Consider the following 18283-nt stretch of genomic DNA (forward strand, 5'->3'; position numbering starts at 1 on the left):
TTATTTACTAAGAAGCGAAAATCTGAAAGAAAAACTCATTTAGGCTGCTTCAAGTTGCTACTTTGACATATCTAAACGTTTCTATTTCGGTTAAATTGATGAGTTCTCGAGCTACAGCTTCGTGGGATTTGTAAAGCAAGCATTTTCTGATGCCCAAGCAATTTAAAAAAATACATTCTGACAGCAGTGAACGTGTGCTACTGAACCGTTAGTCAATCATGAATGAAAGTCAGGCACATCAGGTGTTTTAGGATGTAGAATGTAATTGAATATGGTGATTGGAAAACGTTCATTTAATCGTCTCATTCTAAAGCCTTCGATGAAATGTGCAATCAACTCTCGTTCGAAGCTGGGTGGGAAATCCCACCGTCGTGTTGATCCGGAATGTGGAGTAGGGTTGTTCAATATTCTGGAAAACGACTTACTCAACCCAATTAGATTGTCGAATAACCGGTTGCTGCCATGCACGACAATCGAAAAGTTTAACCTTTGTTTGGACTAACCCCTACTTCAACCTATACTCATCAGCAGCGGCGGAATCCCCATCGATATTAACTGGGTACAGTGGAAGGAAAGTGTAACTACAAACAGAGTGAACCACTCTGATTGCTCTTGTTCTACTTGCAATTTTCAACCAATTTCACCTCACACTTTCGAAATGGTGGGTGAGGTAGTTGTGATTGGATGATGTAGCATCACTGATGGAATTGCGAAATCAACAATCGAAACACCAACGGATGGATTTTGCGTTTGCTGTGGGTTGAATCCGGAAGGAAACGTACGCTGTTGGCGTACGGGCGATGGGCATGGAGTGTCAAGTTCGATTGTCCGAAATGAAACTTTATTCATTTGGAAGGTAGCTTCCATGGAAAATTTTATTGTGCTGAAAACAAGTGCAACATTAAATTGCAGTGCATCGATGGATTGTAAACAACTTTTGCTATCAGACCCGGTTGGAAATTGATTGTATCTAGGGGTTGAATCTGCTCGTGCTACTGCAATTTACATTGTTCAATGCGGTGCATTGAAATGTTTGAAGTTGTCAGATCCGTCGCAACCTCTGCTTTGTTTTCGTGTCTTTATAGTTGGAGAAAAGTATTCACGGAATGAGAACTCAACGCTACCCGCAGAAGTCATCTAATGTTAGAATACTACTAAATTAATTTAATAGCTAAAGTTATAATATAATGCAACCAATCTCCTCTATATTGACTACCACTTTCCAGCCTCAAAATCACAAAAAAAAGTTTCTCATTGTTTCGAACATCCACACAAAACTCGTTAATATTTGATAAACCTTTATAATTGAAATAAAACCTTCACAGCTAGCTTTGTCCACTTTTCCGAAAGTTGTGTTAAGCTTTTTCAATCTTTTCAACCCTGCATTATCCCTTTTGTCAGATTTCATACAACGTGTTAATATACAAAATGCGCCCCAAACACCCAACGGGGAAATCCTTGGCTCGAAGCGCTCAGTTCACGTTATGAAGAAAGTTTCAACTGTAGCCAGGTAGCATTTTTTTTCTGACAATGTTTTCCCCCTCCCTTTGGGATCATTTCCATCTGGGTATATGTGAATCACTTAAGCCTCGAAATGCTTTTGTTCCCGGTATCCATTATCCTGAATAAAACTCACCCTTCCTTTACATCCAGCAACCACCCAGCCTTTGTCACGGAAGCAAACAAGGAAAGGGTTTTTTGATAAAGACAATGTACCGGTATTCCAAAGAACACTACTAATGTATTGTCATCTCTCTTTCTCTGTGGCAGAGCAGATAATATGAGCACTCTTTTGGCTTGTGCATCTTCTTGGTCTATCGATTTGACACGATTCCAAGTTCTAATGTCTTTGTTGATATTTTCGCACCGACGATCGGAAGTAGCAACGCGTTCCAATATGGTCCCCCTGTTGATCCGGCAGGGTGAGTAAAATTGCTGTGATACATTCTTTGACCTCATCCTAATCGAATAGTTTCATCTTAATAAAAGTTGTCATTTCAGCAGAGAACAGCCCTTGTTCGACTCTGCCATTTGTGTCTTCGGCTGTGCCATCCAACTCCGTGTATAGCCTATGGCACTTTTTCGACACGTACTGATGAAGGGATTTGTCATGATTTAGTGTATGTTATATACCAGGAAGCAATACGGATACCGGGAATTGAGTATGAGGTGGTTAGTTTCGTATCTATTTCATTCATGGACACGTGCAATAATATTTAATTGGGAATCGTGCTGGTGAAGAATGGCTCGCACCTGAATTTGGTATTCTGAAGTGATTTCCTTCTGCTCGGGTAGTAACGTGCACTGGGCACTAGGCCTGTGCAAAAATGACTTCCCCTGATGGCGGTTCATTTCAAGGTGAGATGGACGTCGAAAAAAAAAATCGGCTCGCCGGCTCAAAGTATATTCAAGCGCGGCCACTGGGCCCTTAGTGATCTTCTTCCGGACCAAAGACAAAAAGTGTTTGAATCTGTTGCAGATTTCTCGAGTTCTGACGGATGGGTATTCGGCCGTGACAGAAATATCGAAAATTCGCCCTGATTAGCTTCGGGTGGATTTACAAGTTTAAATCAGGCAAATGATGTTGCTGGCTACGGGCCATTTACGAATGGGTGCAGAGTGTATATTCCAGCTAACAGGAATTTGCGAAAAGTCTTCTCAAATTAAAATTATTGAAATTGATTTTTAAAATCGTTACTGCGCATAATGCATGAACTGTGAATTGTGCCAGTCTTTCTCAAGGCTACCTACTTTTTCTACTCAATCAGCCTTTTTTAAGACTAAAACTTTTTTCAAGAACAATTCAGCCTAAAGAAATATTTAATTCTTCCAACATGTCTGGGTTCTCCCAGAAATGCCGTGTGCCAAAAATTAAAGCTAAACGGAAAAGGGTATCTTCTCCACCCGAAAATTCAATTGACTGCAGCAATTCATTCGATGTTTTATCCGAATGAGAAGCTGATGAAATTTCTAAATTTCCTTGCATTGCGCATAATGCCAATGAGAAGAAAACGCTATCACCTCTGCCTATAACAGTGATGATCTCCGACTTCAAAGCCTTTCGAACTGAGCTTTCGACGTTCCTTCTGGACGTGAAAGTCTCTTTTCAGATTGGCCGAAGAGGAGAATGTCGAGTTACAGCGGGAGAATTGATTGGCCACAAACGACTATTCCAGTATCTTACGGAGAAGTTATAAAAATTTTATTCATATGATTTCAAGACAGCTAGACCATTCAAGGCTGTCTTGGAAGGGCTACCACAAGGTCAAAGTTAGGATGAAATATCCAATGAATTGAACAATCTACTTGGCTTTTCTCCTTCACAAGTTATTCTTATGAAGAGAAAGGCTAGCGGCGAGAACACGCCAGTACGCTCTGGAATTATCCAGGACCTTTATTTAATTCATTTAACCGTAATGAGGTTAATAATTTGAAAGTATTTGAAAAAGCACATTTTATGTTCCACGTACGAGTAAAGTGGGAACATAATAGACGACATGGGGGCAGAATTCAAAATCTGACCCAGTGTCGTAGATGCCAAGGCTTTGGGCACGGCACAAAAATTGTCATTTGGATTCCAAATGTATGATCTGTGGTGATAAATCGCACACGAAAGATACTTGTCCGGTGAAAAAAACCACAAAAAGTTTCAAATGCGCTAATTGTAGCGAAAATCATTTATCGAATTTCTGGTGTTGTCCTGTTCGAGAAAAAAATATAAATTTTCGTTCTAGACAACAAAAACAACAAATAAAAAATGTACCTACTTCTTCAGGTTCACTTCAAGAAAACACGTCCAAACCGTGTTAATCCGATTCAAAATATATTAACAACTTCTTCTACCTCAGTCACACCATCCTACAATGGTGTGTCATCTTATGCTTCAGTGGCAGGTAACAAGGCCAAAATAACGGCTACCGTTACCATGCTCAAAAGCTCGTTTGCACCCAACGCTTCCTTTAGTCCAATGGATCTAGGTAGCGTAACGGAAGAAAAATTAAAATACCTGCAAGACTCTATGTTACCTATGATGATTGCCATGTTTAATTCTACCTCCATATTTGAAGCTTTTCAAGCAATTTGCTAACAAAATTGTAATGAAATTAAAGTTTAACAATGTCTTTAAATAATCATTTAAATTTATTAAATTGGAATGCTCGTTCATTAAAAACGTGCGAAGATGAATTTTTCAACTTCTTGAGGATACATAATGTGCATATAGCCGTTGTGACCGAAACCTTTTTAAAACCAAATATTAAATTGAAGAGTAACTCTAATTTTGTTATTCATCGATTTGATCGAATTGTTGGATTCGGCGGAGAAATCGCAATAGCGGTTAATCGCAGGATCAAACATTCCGTTACGCCGTCCCTTGACACCAAGGTGATTGAGAGTTTGGGTATCGAAGTTGAAACTGATCTTGGTATAATTTTTATTGCTGCAGCCTATTTGCCTTATCAGTGCACTGGTGAGCAAATTAATTTCTTGAAAGGAGACTTACAAAAACTTACAAGAAATTGGTCGAAATTCTTCATAATCGGTGATTTTAATGCCAAACACCGAGCCTGGAATATTCCAACGGTAAACTACTTTTTAATGATTGCTCCGCTGGTTATTATTCAATTTTGTTCCCGAATGGTCCTACGTGCTATTGGTCTGTAAGGAATCCATCAACAATTGATTTGGTTTTGACAGATCAAAGTCACCTTTGTAGCGAATTGTATACACATGCTGACTTTGATTCTGATCATCTTCCAGTAACTTTGTCACTTTCTCAAGAAACTGTTTCCAATCCCATTAGCTCAGTGTTCATTTATCACAAAGCGAATTGGGAAAGGTACAAAACTTTGTAAGTAGGGGATTGCCCACTACTCGGGTTCTTGTTTGCCCGGCGAACCCTTCTTTTCAGGGCGGCCTAGGTGCCTCTACAGCATTTCGGATTTTCGTAACAACAAAAAAGGGTAAACAAAACAAAATAAATTACTAAATTTACCGACTTTATTGTCCTCCAACTCTCCAATTCACTACGGCTGCTGGTGATTCACTGCTGCGGGCGGAAAGGCGGGCGGTTTCCTCCGACCGGCCGGACAACAACGGCCGCGTTCTCCTTTGGTCGTTGGCTTCGTTAGCTGCTCCGGCAGCGGTTCTTGTCTTTCAGCTAGGGAGGTGAGCTTGGCTCCTTTGTTGGAACCTCCCTAGAGACGGTGGTGATGAATCACCGGATTCTTTGCTACCCGCAAAGAATCCCGGAAGACACCGCAGTGTTCTTCCCAGGGGGAGCCGTTGTCCACCCTGCTTCACCCTCCTTGGCTATTAGCTGGGAAGGAAAGCAAAGCTCGTTCGGCTTATCCTTCCCAGCGAGGGCGGATTGGTGCGTCTGGATCCTTTGCGGTTAGCCGGGGAAGCGAAAATTCCTTGATGATTAGCTTCCTCCGACGGCGATCCAGCACCACGAGATAAACAAGCGCACAAACACACGCGCACTTCGCACTACGGCTATTGTGGCTGGAAACTGTCCCGAACTGATGTAACGGGGACGTCTGTATTTTACCGTGGTCTGTCACTATCTACCTTCTCTCGATGGCCGCCTTCCTCATTCGACCGAAAAATACCAACACCAAAAAAACCGTACCGCCGCATAGCTGTCATCACCCATGTGCAGCATAGCCAGTACACGTATTTCAGCAGTAGGAGAGCGGTGGCCTATCTAAGCCCTATGTTAACTATGTACAATTGTCAAACAAAAATTACTACACCTATCTGAACGCACAAAACCGTTCACAAACGCGAAGCTATATAAAAATTTACAAGAAAAGTGAACGGTATCGAAACAGCGGTGAGCATAAATTTTCGTAAACAATGCACTCTACGGAGAGAGTACACATGAAAGGGTGTATTTCCACCCAGTGCTAAATTGTTACCCTGACGGGTTACAACTTATATTGAGAATAATTTTAATCATGACCTTGATTTACAAAATAAAGCTGACATTGATACGGCTTTACAAAATTTAAGTATATCTATAGTTGATGCCAGAAATTAATCAGTACCAACTACACAGAAACAATTTAATACTCCTATTATTGACGACGATCTCCAACTTCTGATTCGCTTGAAGAATGTTCGAAGACGTCAATATCAACGTTCTCGTGATCCTGCTATGAAATGTATTTATCAGGATGTACAAAAGGAAATAAGGCATAGATTCACACTCTTAAGAAATGAAAATTTCGCGAAAGAGGTTGGACAAATCAAGCCAAATTCTAAACCTTTCTGGAAACTTTCTAAGGTTCTTAAGAAATCTCAGAAACCAATTCCAGCTTTGAAGGTGAGCTACTTCTACTACTGAAGGAAGGTGATTACTTCTTACAAACGAATAAAAAGCTCAAAAACTTGCTCAGCAGCTTGAAAGCGTCCATAATTTTAATCTCAACGTTGTGAGTCCTATCGAAACCGAAGTCTTACAAAAATATGAAAACGTTTCAAATCAAGTATTGTCTCTAGACGATATTGTTGAAACAAACTATGATGAGATCAAATCCACCATGAAAAAGTTAAAAAAATATGAAAGCTCCAGGTAATGATGGAATTTTCAACATTCTTCTTAAAAACCTTCCCGAAATCACCATGAGTTACTTGGTCAAAATATTCAACAAATGTTTTGAATTAGCATACTTCCCTGAAAGATGGAAAAATGCCAAGGTTATTCCTATTTTGAAGCCAGATAAAAACCCAGCAGAAGCATCTAGATATCGACCAATTAGCTTACTCTCTTCTATTAGTAAATTATTTGAAAAAATCATCCTAACTAGAATGATGTCACATATCAATGAGAATTCTATTTTTCTACCTGAGAAATTTGGATTTCGTAATGGACATTCAACTACTAATCAACTTGTGAGAGTAACTAACATGATAAAGACAAATATCTCAGAGGGCTATACCACTGGAGTTACTCTTCTAGACATCGAAAAAGCTTTCGACAGTGTTTGGCACAAAGGATTAATTGCCAAAATGTGGGATTTCAATTTTCCAATTTACATAATAAAGATAATTAAAACTTATCTTACTAACCGTACCCTACAGGTTTCTTATCAGAATTGTAAATCTAATAAGCTACCGGGCGTTCCTCAAGGATCAAGCGTCGCACCAATCCTATACAATGTTTTTACCTGTGATCTTCCAAATCTACCTACAGGGTGTAAAAAGTCACTTTGCTGTGATGATACTAGAATCTCAGCCACTGGTAGGAGTCTTCGTATTATCTGCAGTCGACTGCAACAAAGCTTAAATATTTTCAATGATTACCTGAAAAAATGGAAAATTTCCACTAATGCGGCAAAAACACGATTGTGTTTCCGTATAAGCCAAGAGCTCCTTCTCTTAAACCAAATAATATCCATATTATTAAATTTATTGGTTTGAATTTAACGTGGTCAAATCAAGTTAAATACTTGGGTTTGATTTACGATAAAAAACTCACTTTTAAGGATCACATTGAAGGAATCCAAACAAAATGCAACAAATATATAGAATGTTTATACCCTCTTATAAATATGAATTCTAGGCTCTGCCTAAAGAACAAACTATTAATTTATAAACAAATATTTAGATCGGCAATGCTATATGTAGTGCCAATCTGGGCAAGTTGTTGTGCTACTAGGAAGAAAACGCTTCAAAGGATTCAGAATAAAATTCTGAAAATGATGTTGAAGCGTCCTCCCTGGTTTAGCACAAATGAGTTGCACAGACCCGTAAACATAGAAACATTAAAAATTATGACGAACAGTATTATAAGCAACATCCGACAAAAATCGTCGCAATCTTCAATTGCAACGATTAGCTCTCTTTATAGTTTATAAGTTAGTTTATAAGATTTTTTTAGCTCCTTATTCACAAGACAAGTAGGATTAAAACATCCTACTGAAAAAATACTTAACTGCGAAAGCATATTATATCTTAATAATAATTAACTGAATCATGTAAACAATAGGGATGAAAAGTCACCGCTTGTGTCACCGCTACCCAATATACTAAATTATAAATGTAATGCAAACAAAACAATATAATCAAATAGAAAATAATATCTAAAAAAAATAAATAAAAATCTTGAAAGTTGGAGCGAATTCTATACATTTCTTTTATAAGAAATGTAAAAAATGACCATCAATACGGCGTACGGTATTCAAAAGCTACAGTATCCAAGCATCTTTTCAGTGAATTTTAAAATGATCCATCGAGAGATATGACGATGTGAAGTTTTAAGACTCGTTTCATAAGGCTATCTGCATACATTCACAGGTTTGGTCTTATCTTTATAAACAAAAAAATATTTGTCTACTTATTTGGTGCTTGGCATTCGAAGGATATAGTATTCAAATACGTTCCCTGTTAATATAAAAATATTTCATTGACGGAATCAGAAGTTATAGCGATTTGAATTTTAATGCGGTCATCGATGGATGTTCTACCAGACTTCAAGTGTGAATCCATGTTTGTCCATTGACTATTTATAACGCGTCGCGGCTTCAAATGATACCCATGCCATTTAATTATATGAATATAATGTACAAAGGCTGATATTTATATGCTGCACTGGAAAAAAATATAAAAATAGGGTTGTCTATCTAACGTTATAGTTAAACGTGTAAATTAAAAAAAATTAGTAAAAGTTGGAAAGTTCAAAAAAGGCCATATCTCATTGCTTTGTTGACTGATTCTAATTATTTTTTCATTACTGAACAAGTAGACGTTTTATCAATAATTTTCATTAGGAAGAATATTAAATAGAGTTACCTACCTCAAACAATAGACAATATAATTATTCTCAGCTATATGTATTATCATTATTTAGTGAATATTTTTGAATTAAAAAATGACGGCATATCCATTTTTATACATTATTTGATTGAAAATGCTGTATACTACGAATTGTAGATATATGAAATATTAAAACTAAAACAACCAAGCTTCGCTGGGTGGAAAATTTTTAACAGCGGCCGCTTTTTAGTTGGACCCCCGCTACTTGGTCCGAAAAACTTGTCGACCTAAAGGCATCTAAATGTCAAATTTTCAAGTTAAATTCATTTCGACAATAAAACTGGGAATAGTTAGAGATCTGAACAGAAGCATTTGTACTAATAACATCCGTGTTGACCTGTTTCTGACATCTGTCAACCTAACCAGCGAATCACGATTCTACAAAATTTTCAACAAAAACCGTAAACAAAAAAAATCATCAAATATATGTAATTAATGTATTTATTCTATAATTTAAAAATCTGGCAGAATGAGAGGTTTGCCTTTTTGTCTGGAAGCTGCAAAAAACTCTGGCTGTGTCAGATAAATCTGGCATAATGGCATCCCTGCATACAGGGTTATGAATTTTTCTAATCCGAAAAGAGAGGCGATAACTCTTAGATTAAAACCTCTACAACTATAAACTAAAAAAACTCGCATTCCCTATAACAAATTTACGACATATCCTAATGAATGCCGCCAATATTAGTTTAATAATTCACCTATTTTTTCAATCTATTTTATACTTCCAGATAAGTCTTCATCATCTTCAATACACACAACCCGCATCCGTCTACGTTTGCATAATTCTTCACCCACACCATAAGAGCGGAATTGTTGCTACACAATAAAACATCGTATGTATATGCGCTCTCGAAAATAACCGTGTAAACTGCAGCAAAGTGTTGCTCGCAAAGTTAACGAGCGGAACTTGAGAACGACACCCTGACGGCTGAAACTGCTGAAAAGCCAAAGCGAAAAGGCTCAAGTGCTCTGCAATTAAAGCTAAACCATGTTTCTTTGAGAGTTAGTTCGGGATTTGGATTTCTTTGTTTTTGGTAAAGAATTAAGCGAAAAGAAACAGAAGCTCCCGGTCGCTCGTTCGGTCGGTCGGTCGGTAGCTGTGATTCCGTGAAGCAGATTGTGCTGGAAGGTGTTCCGCGTCAAAGAGGTTCCCAACGCGAAGAACCAGAACCAGTTGAACCTGGTGGCTGGAGAAAAATTACTGCACCCACTTCCATTCCGCATTGTTGGGTGGTGGCACATTCCGCAGCAGATTGAATTGGAAGGCGAGAGACTCTTTCATATTTCCCACGGCTATAAACAGTGGGGAGGAAGGGAAAGGGAGCCAGCAAAAAATATCCAAACGAGTTTTTTTAACATTTCTTTTTCGTTATCCTTCGGATTTCTGCTGAGATTTGCTTTCGTTTTGTTGTGTGCAAAGTTTGCTGAAGGATTCAACTCGAGGGAACCGCGATTGTGGGAGTGACGTGCAGTTTTGGCACAGCTCTCTGACTACTGGTGCTGTCGAAGGAAGCAAGGTGAGTTTAAAGTTAGTCGTTGTTTTCATCCCCTTATGAAATAATTGAGATTATACCGGAATGGAACAGATTAAATTGCCAATTTAAGGAAATCTAAACTATTGCAGTGACACGAAATCCTTTTAACGTTACTGGCGAAAGTTTTTTAGTGAAATAATAGTAGTCGCTGTTGCGCAACTTAAAATGGGATAACTATGACAATGAGTTTGTGAAACATATTTAGATATATCATCATATATCACAAGCTCAAGCTCACAGTTAGACGTCCCGCTAACAAGTGTAACGATTCATGCATTTTTATGACAAATATAACGTAACTCCATTTGTATCAAAGAACCAATGGAAACGCATCGTACTTTTCTGTTGTTATCCTTGCACTAACAGCTGAGCTAATGAATGTGAATTGAATATGACGACCGATTCATAGGTATCCCGAGGAATCTGTTTCATCTTTAACAAAACGTTTTTTTCAAACCAATTATCGATTGTTGGTTATACAGAAACAATCTAATTTGAGAAATTATCCTCAGTTCCTTTTCTTCGGGTCAATTGATTTGTTGGCCAAAGTTTGCTATTATTCAAAACGTTCTCTCACTCTTCGCTCAGATGCTAAGCAACAGATTTTCTGAAAGCTTCCTAGCTCTGCCCGCACTAGCTCTTGTTATAGCTCTTCAGATCCAATTTTGGTCGCTTTATTCCAGTCCGACGAAAAGAATTCAAAAATGTAATTTGCATAAATTTAAGCATGTTTTCGGATTTGTCTAGCGTTCGCGTCCTGCCATCTTTTCTCTGTAGGCATCGAACCAGATTGAAGTATGAGTCAGCGACGGTTGGTATGCGTTTGTGAAGGGCGTGCGAATATTCGCATTTTGTTGGCAGATAGTTAAGATAAATGTTTGATTTATTGAAATGTTTCGACTGGCCCTAGTTTTGGAATAAGTGGATCGTTCAGTTGCTATTTATCACATCCCTAGAAATGTATCCCACGGTAAGGTCTTAGCACAAACCTGACATATGACAAATAATGCAATTACTAGGCTCCAATCTCGTTTTCATATTCCGCCGTGCACAAGAACTCGGCATCTTACCGTCTTGAATGTGACATCGGAGCTTGGGGCTGCGGTCTTACAAGATCCAACTAACCGAGAAGCATAAAGTTAGTGACCATTGACAATGTTATTTTTCGCTGTCTGAACTTTAACCCTAGAACGGTTGTGTGGGGTACATTTGTACCCCAGAGCTATTCGCAAGCTCTGTTATTCCGTTATGATTTATTTAAACTGCAAGAAAACTTTATCATAAATCAATTTGATTATTAATCTTCCATTAAAGCAGGTGCAACCTATTTGTTTCACTTGACCAACCTAACAGTGCCCGCTTAAAGTTTGTCTGGGGTTCAAATGTACCCCATCAAACCGTTTGTGTTTTGTCGTGTGTATATAATTCGGAAAATTTATTATATCTTTTTTATAAGCAAAATATCGATACATAGTAATCGAGAAACTTGCTTGAAATTGTATAGGCTTCAACATTGCTGAACAATAGAATCTGTTATTTGATATAATAAAGCTACTATAGCAAAGTAATTAAAAAAGGCACTTGAATCGTTATCATACTTTTTGGTTTTGAAGACAAAAAAGACAAAACACATTCGTAAATATGATTTGTATATAATATGTACTACACACCACTCAATTTCTCATCTTCTGCAGCCCAGGCTCTGGAACGTACAATGCACTGCCCTGTCCCTTCGACGATATCCTGTTTTAACTTCGTTACTGCATCTTGCTGTATATTTACTGTTTGTATTGGCGTTTGTAGTTCAAACAAACATCGGAATAAATACACTTTTTTCTCGGTTTTTTAATTATTTACTTTTTGTTCAAAAGGCAATTTAATAATCTTTGCAATGCCGTATAGATAGTCAAAATCGGTTAGAAACTTCCAAAGTTATAGCAATATTAAGGAAAAGGGGGATTTTAAAGACCTGTTCTACAAAAAATGAAATATTGCATAATAAAATTTACAAAGCACGAATATTTTTGAATAAGCTGCTTTGCTTGGCTTATTTTTGAATAAAACTATTCAATCTAATTATAAATTCAATAAAAAACTAGGCATGTTAGAGCGATTTTAGCTCTGGGGTACGAATGTACCCCACAAAACCGTTTACGTATAAAAAAGTCACGAAACCGTTGTAGGGTTAATATGATTGAAAAATAACCTAAATTTTGATTATAACCTTAAGCGACGAGGTTCCTATGTTGATAGATAGTTATGTTATCAAGCAAGAGGGGGATATGGGACTTAGCTTAGTTGACCGCCCATATTCTAGTTAGCTTAGTTGAGTTTTCTGTGATTGATCAAAGCCTGTTGAAATTGCATATTGAACCTATTGTATGATACTTGGGAGTAGTAAATCATACTCAACGTGCAACCTAAAGAGACTAAGATTATAATAGTATGATCAATAACGAAAGATAATCACGCCCATGCAGGTCAATTTTGGGATGGGAAGGAATGTAGTGTTGACGTGTATCTATTATGACTAAGGAATTTCATCCACAAGTGTCGCAGGATAGGATTGGTGTTAGTACGTAGGGAAATGAATATGGATATATCTTGGTAGATATTGTGATTTGGTTAAGTGCTCATGCGCTTTGTTTTTTTCATTTTAGATCAAAGTTTTCAGAAGTGCTACCTCCCTCTCCTAGGTTGATGGGTTTGACGGTATTGCAAACATCTTCAAGCATATTTGAGCAGACAACTGCTTTAAGATGGTTATTGCATTACGTCTCTATAGTGGTGCATCGAGGAGACCGAGAGGGCTTATGGGCCTTTTTTATGTTTTGTGTTATTTCATACTCTGCACCAGCCCAAACTAACAGTCAGCTAAGAGCCTGTGCACACTGGCGTGGCCGAATTATGTGCTAGTCGTATGTCTATCTGCGTATGTGTTCGTTTGAGTATTTGTGACATATGGGTCAGGGAATGGATGCAGAACTGGCTTATATGATAGAATAGTGGGTAATCCTTCTTTGGATCACGTTTTACCGGTGTTCAATTCGTGCATTCGATTCGACTAATTTGGATTGGATAAATGAAGGTACGATTAATTTACCGACGCACTTCAATCATCCATTCCCGGTCAGCATAGCATGAGAAACTTTTAACGGAATGCAATTGTCGTTAATAGTAAATTTCATTTTTGCCTTTCTCAATAGAAAGGTATTGCAATTGCTCTGAAAACCGACTTTTTAACGGAGGCCCGGAGGGCCGAGTGACATATACCATTCGATTCAGTTCGTCGAGTTCGGCAAATGTCTGTGTGTGTATGTATGTGTGTGTGTGTATGTGCGTCTGTGTGTGTGTACGCGAACACAATCTCACTCACTTTTCTCAGAGATGGATGAACCGATTTTTACAAACTTAGTCCCAAATGAAAGGTGCAACGTTCCCATAGGCTGCTATTGAATTTCTAATGGATCCGACTTCCGGTTCCGGAATTACAGGGTGATGAGTACGATCACGCAGAAAACGTCGATTTTAAGAAATTCTGCAATGAATGTATAATGGTGAAAATTTTTCCAAAATGTGACCACAACTGCTTCGATTTGTAGTACTAGGTCATTAACAGCCATTCAAAGTCTCTTTGGTCACATTGGCCACCATCATCGGTTCCGGAAGCCCCGGCGGAAGTATCCAAATTCAGAGTAACAGTCACATCGGTTTCTCGGAGATGGCTAGACCGATTCGACTAAACTTGACCTCAAATGAAAGGTATTGCGTCCCCGTAAATGGCTATTAAATTTTATCCCCAACCGACTTCCGGTTCCGGAGTTACGGGTTGTGGCGTGCGATCACATAGCAAATTGTGATTCAAACCGATACCCCGATGGAAGCAAAAAAGGTAAAAATTTCGCTAAAATGTCTCTCAAATAACTTAACTTTGCAGTTCTAGGTCACCGACGGCCAAACAAACTTTCGTTGACTACATTGACCACCATAGACGGTTCCGGAAGTGCCCGGGAAAAGCGGCCATCTTTCATAACTAGCAAACTCATATCAGTTTCTCGGAAATGGTTGGGCCGATTTTCACAAACTTAGTCCCAAATGATAGTTATATTATCCCCACAGATGTCTGTAAAATTTCGCACGGATCGCTTGTATGGTTCCGGAAATATAGACTGAACGGTCCGGTCACACATGAAATTCCCATATGAGCCGTAACTCAATTTTTTTTTCAAAGGGGGGACCCATGAAATTTCAGAAATCGAATTCGTATTTTTGATGCCAAACATCTTTAAAATGCACGAAACGTCGAGATTTTATGTTATCTCGAAAATTTTTTTTTTATAAAAATCGACTTTTTGGGACTTTGCCGATTTCGCACCTTTTTTCAGTTCAATATTACCGTGGCTGTTTTTTCGTTTTTCAAAATTTTAGAACTCGAATAATGATTTATTTTCCTGTATATAGTTGTCATGTGATGTACAATAATAAAATGTAATATATGCATTTAACCCTTAAAGGCGCAAAGCAATTTTTTTCAAATTTTCTGAAAATTCTCTCACAGTTTTAATACGTCACTATGATAATTTTGAGATGGTTTTCACAATGTTGTTTTAAAACAACATTGCGCATTTAAGGGTTAAAAGCTTTTAATGAATATAAACAACGCACACATTCTCGTGATTCATGATTGAGAAAGGCACAATTGCACCGCTAGGTGGATTAAAATAGGTTTTTCAATTTATTTTCGGTCTCATGCGTCACATTCCTCTGATGACCTCTCCGAGTTCATTCATCAAAAAAGGGTAACATTGCTGCCAACAATGACAATTCGCTACCATCAGACGTCGCCAGGTTTTAGAAGAATTGAGATGTACTCATACTCAATTGAATCAGATAAGTAGGAACGACCAAAAACTTCAAGTAGCATGTTACACATGTCTTATTTTAACACATTAAATATTATTTGTATTAACTTATTATTTACAGGTAACACACATATCTTAACACACAACACTTCTCATACACACGTAAACATTCAAACACGCAAATATACAAATGCTCGACAGGTGACTGGGCCAAGTGCATTCACTCGTAGGATCTATCATTTCGATGATCACCTCGATTCTACGAAACCAAATTAACTATTAGAATGAAGGTCCGCGCGACCATCCAAGAATGCACGCGTATATAGGAAATGCCAGACGGTTACAAAATCCCGTCTTGTACACGCGAAGTCACATGAACGCGAGCACACGTGACAAACACGTTAACGTACGAACGCTTAAGCCCTTCGCGATTAACAACGCACACCTACGTTCGGGATCGTGCAAACTTAATAACACTCCGGTAATAAGGAGAACGTTTTAGCACTCACGAAGTTTCAAACGCTGTCTCAAACACGAACCTACAAACGTCCATTTTCGCGCGCTCATGAATCGGTCACGTCCGGTAACCAACTCTCTGTCTTAATAACTTAGGTTCATACATTCAGTAGAACCAGTCAAAAAATAAAGCTCATATCCACTGGACAACACGTTCCATGGCTACATTACCGGGCACTCTAGTGATATGGAAGATCTCACACTCTTTTAGCATCTTAGCAGTACACCAAAAAATAAAGTATTAGATTAACGGTCCGCGCGCGATTATCCAAGAACACACGCGAATATGCGAAAGGCACACGGTTATAAAATAGAATTCTTACACGCGAAGTTACATACACGTTAGCACACGCGACATACAAACGCACACGCGATCGAACCCGTTAATGTACAAAGGCTCGAGCTCTTCGCGATGATACACGCGATCGCGAGTCCCTACGCCCACACATACCTGAAGCGTACAATGAATATCACATTCAGAATCACGTCCCGCTACAATTGGCCTAATGCGGTGTTTTAGTGGGCGACATTGCCTGTCTCGTCTGCAAATTGTAGTATGTGATTTTGACGGGGAGCCCTTCCGAGAACTTAGCTCTACAGCTCCAGTAGGACAACTCTCGAAAAAAAAGTTTTCAGAAGTGCTACCTCCAGTAGAAATATGAATGCCGGATAGGCATTTTAAGAATTATTATTCCGCGGGGCGTTACATAATAGGATAAAGTCGTGTGGAATATAATAGAGGTAATGATATGATCTTGGCAATATGTACGAAAGTCCCTAGCGATCAATTTCCAATAATTCGAAAGGAGCCATTTGAACTCCGTACAGCCGACCATCGGGAGCATTGCTTCTTATTAACACTTCAATGATGATTTTCAAAGTGTGCCATACAAAGCAAGCGTACAAAAAGTATAAAAGATATCCCAAATGAATATAAAAATTCTCTGCGAAATGTTAATGACAGTTGGTACTGGCCAAGACCGACTAACATATTAGCGGTTCAATCTCAAAAGAGATACACAGAGAACTGCACTGGATGATTTTGAAGAAAGGACCAGGGGTGCGATTTTGCGAAGTTTCGTCAAGGTAGATTTGTTGGTAGACAGTTCCAGATTTAACTAAAAACCGGCCCATTTTGACACATCTACAGATCACTTGCCACACCAAAAACTTTTTTTATTCAGTTCGTTTATTTGATAGGCACAAATGCGTTAGCTTGGCGGTGCCAAATACTTTTGTGTTTTACATTTTAAATACTTAAAACTAGGAGGTTACAATGTTCAGATATTTTTTTTATATTGAGAGGAAGAATTCTACAGCTATCTTAAGACTAGAAATACAGTTCTATATACAAGAGTGGGGGCAAAAGATTTTTTTATGAAAAATTTTTAAAACAAGGAATCCAATTTGATATTCAAAAGGGGAGGAATAGATTTTTACGAAATATTTTACAGTTATCTTAAAAGTAAAAATATAGTTTGGTATATAAAAGGGAGAACAAATATTTATGAGAAATTTCACAGATATCTTATAACTAGGGATACAATTCTATTTACAAGATGGGGGATAATAGTTTTAATGGAGAATAAAATTAACAGCTATCTTAAAACTAGGAATACAGAATACAAATTTGAATTTTTTGAAGGAAACTTATGCTTGGTTAAGATATTTAGAGGGGGCTTATTTCGATCATCGTTGTAGCAGCAGTTGTATCAAGGATAGGGGAAGAAGGCGTATATGACGACATGGAAAGAAGAGCAGAACTTGTAACTTTTGGGCAAACGGGTGATCAGCGACACAGTGCTTTGTCAGTAGGTCGTCGAGTACCGGGTTGGTGGATGGTATTCAGACCCGCGGGGAAGTTATCAGACCATCGAGTCGCTTTCGCTTCAGTTTCCTTCTATGCAGGGCGATTGCGGTCGCAGAGTGGCACTCTGGCACTGGTCGGGTCTACAAGGAAAGACAGGGAGCATCTGGAAACGAGAAATAAGAGAGAGGGGCTAAATTGGGATGTTTATCGTTTTAATAAAGATGCTAATAAGGGAGATATAGGGGAAATCGCGATTTGCCAGCATATCTCAAACTGGGACATTGGGTGGTCTACCTCGGGCCCGAAGGGAATTCTTTAACTGAGACATGGCGTCACAATACTCGGTGCATACCCAGACAACGTGATCGATGTCGTGATAACCCTCATTCAAAGCGCACCGACTACGCATTCAATGTGTAGTGGTTGGACATAAGCCGGGACATTACACGTATGAAATCCCGACCCACATCCATCCCCCTGAACCAAGGCTTCTTTGATACCTTCGGGACAATAGAATGTAACCATCGTCCTGGTTCCCCATTGCTCCACGAGTTTTGCCAACTGTCGAGTGTCCTCTGATGACAAATGCTGAAAAATTCTTTGAAGCAAATTGGTCTTTCGTAGATGTCACCTTCTAATGCGCCCACCTTTGTTAAAAAGTCGGCCTTTTCATTACCCGGGATAGAGCAATGAGAAGGGACCCAAACAAAGAATAGAGCTGAGGCTGTCCGAAATGA

At 38.6% G+C, this 18283-nt stretch overlaps 1 protein-coding gene across 1 annotated transcript in view; it reads left to right on the top strand.

The window, feature by feature from the left end:
* The window catches only part of LOC131691315 (uncharacterized), a 257425-nt gene that overhangs the window by 30722 nt on the left and 208420 nt on the right, over window positions 1–18283 (top strand). The window contains exon 2 of the mRNA XM_058977606.1: window positions 9552–10340. The gene's annotated coding sequence lies outside the window, so the exon portion shown is untranslated. The remainder of the gene's footprint in view (window positions 1–9551; window positions 10341–18283) is intronic.

Source organism: Topomyia yanbarensis, chromosome 3 (genome assembly GCF_030247195.1).
Source record: "Topomyia yanbarensis strain Yona2022 chromosome 3, ASM3024719v1, whole genome shotgun sequence".
Taxonomy (NCBI): Eukaryota; Metazoa; Arthropoda; class Insecta; order Diptera; family Culicidae; genus Topomyia; species Topomyia yanbarensis.